The following is a 6875-nucleotide window of genomic DNA, read 5'->3' as shown; positions in this document are numbered from 1 at the left end:
TGGTTGACATGTGAAGCAGGAGAGTCAAGCAGGGAGCACAGGCAGCGAGGAGGGAGACACAGGAAAAGAAAGTCATTGCACTGCAGTGACAGGGCTGGCCTTTGCTGGCACAAGGGAGTTTGTGCCCCCTCCATTAGGTGTGTGATACAGTCAGAGTGGCACCTACTCCATGTAGTGGCTGTGTAGCGCATTCACATTGAGGGCCAATCATCCAAACAACAATTTACCCTGAGAAACAACTGTCTGTCCATGTTTGAAGCCCCCCCCAGCTATGCATTGTGATGCACCAGCCCCAAAAAGCAATGGAATAAGTAGTTAAGCTACACTGGCTTAGGGTGGAAAACAGAGGTGAGAAGGGGAACAAGAAATATCCAGAGTAATCTGCCTAAAGGTAGGGTAGATATGATGAGTGGGACACAGATCTTCTAATGGTGTTTAATGGTAAGATTTTCTGAAAAGTAAAATAGAAGAATTAAGCTGAGCTGCACTGCCTCTGTCTTCTCCTGTCTTCTTCTCTTTTCTGCTATGCACATATTAAGGCACTGAGAATATTAACTGCACCACAGAGGTGATACTGAGCTAATAACTGTACCAACACTGATACATGTAAGAAAACCAGATGTAAGTCACCAGCATAACTGCTGCATAGGCTCAGGCAGGTGAGCTCCTTGGTGCTATTCTGCACAGAGACACCCACAGTTATTTATTGAGTTAGAGTTTGTAAACATGAATAGCTGCAGATTTATCAGACTTGGCTGCTGACTGATGGGCTGGAAAAAGGCTGGTGTGGCCAGGGCATTCCCAGGCAGGCATAGCCAGGGCACCTCACTCTCCTGGGCAAAGCTGCCTGCTCCCAGCACCCACAGTGAAGCCAGTGGCAATGCTGTGGGAGATCCACTAGATGTAGATACAGCGTTAGACTGTGACTGATACAGGAAAACTGGAATCTGTCTTCTAGGGAAAATTACCTTTCAGTGCCATGAGAGGGGGCAGGTGCTTCTAAACAGAAACTAAAAACCTTTTAAGGATTACACTAATCTTAGGTTTCATAATAACAAGAAGTGTGTTAGCTAAGGATCTTCTAATAATGTCTTATTTATTCAATCTGTTTTTTTGGAAAAGCCTCCTTTGCTCTGTTGCATTATGGCTAAGCGTCACCGAATGCCACATTATCCTCTTAAGACTGCCCTCATTTACCCTCCAAAGCCTGTGTCCTCTTTGCAGCAGGGTCCCTGAGATTTGTCAGCTCACCAGGGCAGTGCTGGTGGCAGCTCATGCTGTGAGAAGCATTAGTGTACTCTTGGCAATAGCAAAATACTGAGAAATAAAGAGTAGGCAAATGATTCTTCAGTCCTAAGCTAATGAGGCTCTTTTTTGGAATGCAGATGAGAAATTCATCAAAAGAAGGGTAATGTAAATTTGTAAATGTTTCAATCATCTAAATGGTGCATGAGAAACACTGCCTGGTTAGCCTCTGTCCTGGGCAATAGTGCAGAGCATCAGCTAATGTAAATCCATCACAGCAAGGTATAGCAGTGCTAGACCATTCATGGGGCTGGCATGGTCAAGGAAAACTCCCTGCAGAACGAGCACCCTGCTTGCAGTGGGACAGGTAAAAGGAATGAAAGGCTATTGCCAAGGGCCTATTAGAGACAGGTCCACTCTCTCTCTATCAGAAAGGTACTCATTGTTCATAGTCTCCATTCATTTTCCAGTGTGATACAAAGTTAGGATAGCAAGTTTACCCTGCAGCACTTTCCCAGTGTTGAAGAGTAGCAGAAAAAAAAGTCTAGAGAGGAATAAGAAATTAAAATCATTAGCCAACTGATAATCTTCTTATAGATAAGAGAGTAGCAAAGAGAAAAAGCTGGCTGCAGGCTAATGGTGCTTGCAAAGAATTGAGCCCTCATTCTCAAAATGAAGAAAACTGGAAATTTTCAAAGACAAACATCAGATGCAATGGATAACAACATATCAACAACAACAAAAAAAAAAATTAGATAAATAACAGTTGAAGGACATATTGAGTTTTTCCTTATCCATGTCTACACCTAGTGCCAAGGGTAGTCCAATCCTGATCCTCACACAGGCATCACAGTATCCCCACCAACAGCTCACAAGGCCAGGAGGCAGGTTTGAGCAGTGGCCCTCCAATTATCCAGTGTTTGGATGTGACTAGTCAATGGTTAACCCACTTCCAGGTGGGTTTTGATATATGCCAGATAAAATTTTCCCAACTCCTTCTTGAGAAAGGTTTGGGAGAGGCCACATGTGAGGCCCAGTTCCCAGCAGAGAGGATGGATGTGATTGCATCAGGCTGGCTCCTTCTGCTCTGTCCTTCAGTTTAAGCTGGGATTTGAACCCACAAATGCCTCCACATGCCAGCACTACCCTGCAGGTGCTGCAAACTAGCCACCACCCTCCTTCCACAGAAAAAATGTAGCTGACAAAACTGTCACATTTTTTTCAGGCACTTTGAGCTGAAAAAACCCCAACTTTCCAGAGTATAATAATGATGGCACAGGAACCCAAGCTGAGGTGCTAAGGAGATGCAGGTCAAGTGCTGGCAAGGACCCAGGGTCAAATAAAGCTTGTGGAGGTGAGACTACAAACAATTTCCAACTTGCTTTCTCCTCCACCATGCCATGGCCTTCTCACCCAAGGAGCGGCATTGCTTCATGTAATATTATTTGAATGTATAAAGCTGTGTAAAGTGCTTGAGCTGCTTCCCAACCTCCAAGCCAGCGACCAGTTTCCTAACCTGTTTTAATTTTCTGGGCAGAGCCTTAAATCTTAATAAGGAAGTATACAGTTGCTCTGTAAATTCCCTGCTGGAAATAAAGTGATGCACATGAAAAAACTATGCTCTATGTCACAGACAACACAGCAGGGAAAAAAAGCCCAGATTTGAGTATAATAAAAAAGTCTCTCTAATGTTGGGGTGGAGCTACCTCACCAACACTGAGCAATGTACAAGCAGCTGCCTGTACCTGGAGAGGTTTAGCATGTGATCAGTCTGTCACAAGCAGCAGCTCAAGTCAAAGTATGGAAACTGACCCTCATACCTCAGGGCCAGGCTCTGCATTGCACAGGCTGAAGGCTCTCTTTGAGACACATGAGCCACAAAAGACAGTTGGCTTTTTCTCAATAAATTACCTTGGCAAGAGGTACTTTTTCCCAAAACAAAATTCCTTGCAACAAAATAATAATAATATTTTTCTTATTTTGTAAAAGGGTTGAGCTGCTTAATTGTTTTTCATCCAATATTTTGACATAGTTACCACAATAGCTACTAAAATGTTTACCTGCTGAAATCTCAGTCTCTGATAAGTCGGTGGAAAAGACATTGAGAAAGTATGACAATACTTCACAAGCAAGTACAAAAAATAATACACACAATAAAGCTAATTTAAGACAAATCAGAGAATTTAATTTGTTTTTAAATGTTTGGGATTTTAAGACTTTGCTCCTAACAAAATTGTGCTTCAGCCAGCTTTTCTCAGATGTGCTTTCAGGAGTTATCTACATGCTCAGTATTTGCTGTTGCCTTCAAAGATTGTAATCTCATTCAAGCAAAGACTCATCTTCTCACATGTTTGCAAAGCACTTGCACAACTCTGAATGTCATTGGAGTTAAAAGCAACAGACCCATCAACAGAAAGATCAAGCAGATGATAAAAAGAAAAAAAAAAAATCTTTACATGACATTTGAGTGAAAACATGCTTCCAGAAAGGAAAGATGGATAGTATAATCCAAGATTCACACAGTGATCCAATTTTGTGTCTTGGGGACACTAATCTGTATGGGGAGAAGCACACAAGCATTGTGCCCACATCTGTGCCTGTGTGGCAGCACTGTGAGTGCACAGCCTTCCCCTCCTTAGTGTGGGCACACAGCCCCAGGCAGGTGGCTGGACAGGCCCACCATGGACTCCTCAAATGTCTAACACTACCTAGAGCCCCCCACTGCTGGGGTGTTTTTCCTCTCTCTGCCTGTGCTCAGCTGTTTACTGCCTCAATACCATGTATTGCTCACTGGAAAAAAACACAAGCAAAAAGAAAGAGACTGCCTATTATAATGTACTTAATGAAGAAGGGTTTGACCTGTATGTGAACTGAAGGGAGCAGAGGCTAAGGAAAGGACATTCACATACACACAACCTACATTTGGGACATTGGTGAAGCTGTCTGTACCTTTTCTGAAATATTTCAGGGGTTCCAAAGTGAAAAATGTTAAAACACTGGTAACAACGAGCATTTATATGACTCGGTGCAGTGTCATATATCAAAGACCTAGCCAAGAAGTCCTAAGATATCTAAATGCTTTACTTCACTTGGATTAATATAACCTCTGTCTCACAGGGGTTAAAAGGCAGTTTAGGTATCTTGGTACACTGCTGCAATATGCTGGGCAGACATAAAGTACTGTTTAAAAGGGGAAGGATTGGATGAAGAATGCTATACAATTTACTCGAGGTCAGAAAAATACCTGTGGTGGAGACAGTCTCCCAACATCACCCCAATGAGCCATGCACTCACACCCCCATCTCCCCTGTGTGTCTGTGTAACATGCAGAGGGAGGAGAGGGTCAGCAAAGCACCCAGCAAAGGGGAAGAATACATTAATACCTGCTCTGCAAATTAAACAACGGGTACTGGAAAACAATGCCTACAATTTGGTGACAATCTCCTCAAGTATCTGAATGCCTTCACAGCCATCATCCCTAGCCTGACCTTTTAAACCTGATGGTAATCAGGCAGGAGAGCTCAGTTCTTTACTTCGTGTTGTTAATGAGATCAAGATCCCTCCTACCCCTCCTGATCATTTGTCAGATATATATATATATGTCTTATCCTTTACTCAGAGCAGAAAGCATCCAAATGTCATTAAAGCCTTCCCTTACTGTCGAGGGACAACTGTTTAATAGAGCAGGTCACAAGGGCAAAGGGAGCTTTTAGACATTGCCAGGTGAACAACTGAAACAGCACCAACTGGCAAGAGACAAATTTCAACTTGTGGTGTAGGATGCACAGAATGGGATACAGTTACTGGGCTACTGAGACAAAGAGGACAAATACAAGAGATAAAACTAATGCTTTCAGCAGAAATTATGGAGCAAAAGACCAGAGGTCCTTTGGCTGGGGCCACCAGGGCAGGGGTTTTGCAGCTGGTGGGTGCAGTGTTCCTCAGTCCCTGACTCATGGCAAGGACTCAGGGTTAAAAAAAGCTTGTGGAGGTGAGACTACAAACAATTTCCAGCTTGCTTTCTCCTCCACCATGGCATGGCCTTCTCACCCAAGGAGCTGCATTGCTTCATGCAATGCTATTTGAATGTATATTCATACTCCCAAGTTCAATTGGCTGACAGGAACAACCTGTCTTTGGGCTGAAGGTATTTTTATTTGTTGGAAATGTCACAGTGCTGTTCTGAGTGCGGCTGCCTTTCAAAAGTACGAACTCTTGAGTGCAAAGGACTGGATTATATCCACTGCAACCCGTCATTGCTAAGTGCAGATGACCTCTTTCACTCACTCTAATTCCAAAACACACATCCTGTTGTGCAGTACTAAATACTTTTTTGGCACAGAGTGTGTAACAGATATGGTATATAGATTAAAAAAACCACCAAACAAACACTCATTCAGCTCTTCCTGGAGAGGTTTAGCATGTGATCAGTCTGTCACATGTCAGTTATTCAAAATGAACTCAACAAATGTGTGCTAAGGTAGAACAAAAATTTCTTGATGCAGGGGCCTCACCGAGTCATGACTGAAATCTGCAGCAGTCATGGTATGGAGGAGATTCCATTTCAGCCTCCTTTTCAGCATGTCCATGTACAGACACATGGAACTTCACAGGCTTCCCACAAGCACTGGGACGATCCCTTCCCACCTTCTGACAGTCTCTGCTTCTTCTTCCCTGACATGTAACCCTCCTCATTATTCTTCATTCTCCATTATTTTTTCCCTTCCTTGCCAGACCTCTGCCTCCATGCTGTGCTCTCCTGCTGAGCCCCTGCTTCCATGATCCCTGCTGTGTGTAGCAGATGGAAGAACAATGGGTGGGAAAACCCTACAAACAGAGAGGAATGACTGTGGACTGACTGCTAAGGGAAATGGAAGAGATCATCAGGTCTTGCAAGCTGCCTCTTTTACTTTAAGGAGATCTTTGGATCAAATAAAGACAGGACCTCCTAGGATTCTGTTTCCAGGTGAGATTCCTCATGCATGTTGAAGACCCTGTTTTGTTAAGCTGTACAATATCCTGAATGATGCCAACAGACATCAGTGGTGGGGAGTGGGAACCAGGGAGGCTGACACTGCTCTCCATTTGTCACAGAGGTAGTGGGAATCACCAGGAATGGCCACCACTGAAAAAACATCACCAGAACAAAGCCCCCAGAATTGTGGCTCACCTTGCTCAGAAGTGTAGAGAACATACGGGTGGATATAAAGAGAAAATAAATAAGATTTTAAATTGGAGTCATCATTCTTCTGCCAAAACCTTTGTGCCAAAACCTTTGTCTAATATATACTGCTTAATGTGTGTGCATTTTCCTTCGGAGGAATGTAGCCATGTCCTTAACATTTTCCTGCACAAAATGAAGGCATAATATGCAATACAGCAGGCTGAGGACATATTGAAGATATTTACTACATTCTGCTTATGTAGATGGTGTTTGTTTAACCATCTTTATTCACAATAATTAACTGTTGCATTGCAATTGCCTTTAACACCAAATAAAACTTGTTCTGTACTTCTTTACCAATGTATTTTTAAGCCACTCAGTGCTTAATACAAGTTTGTAACCTACAGGCTCAAGTCTTGTGGATACTCATACACATGAATTATTCATAAACTAAGGAACCATGGCT

The 6875-nt window shown here is 43.0% G+C and overlaps 1 long non-coding RNA gene across 1 annotated transcript; it reads left to right on the top strand.

The window, feature by feature from the left end:
- The first annotated feature begins 2490 nt into the window (after nucleotides 1-2490).
- On the top strand, nucleotides 2491-6215 carry LOC128805519 (uncharacterized). The gene is made up of 2 exons (XR_008436470.1): nucleotides 2491-2599; nucleotides 5980-6215. It is a non-coding gene; the product is annotated as an uncharacterized LOC128805519 (long non-coding RNA).
- Nucleotides 6216-6875: the final 660 nt, after the last annotated feature.

The sequence above is a fragment of the Vidua macroura genome, chromosome 3 (genome assembly GCF_024509145.1).
Source record: "Vidua macroura isolate BioBank_ID:100142 chromosome 3, ASM2450914v1, whole genome shotgun sequence".
In the NCBI taxonomy this organism is placed as follows: Eukaryota; Metazoa; Chordata; class Aves; order Passeriformes; family Viduidae; genus Vidua; species Vidua macroura.
The sequence above is the reverse complement of the archived record's forward strand: the minus strand, read 5'-3'. Positions and strand labels throughout refer to the sequence as shown.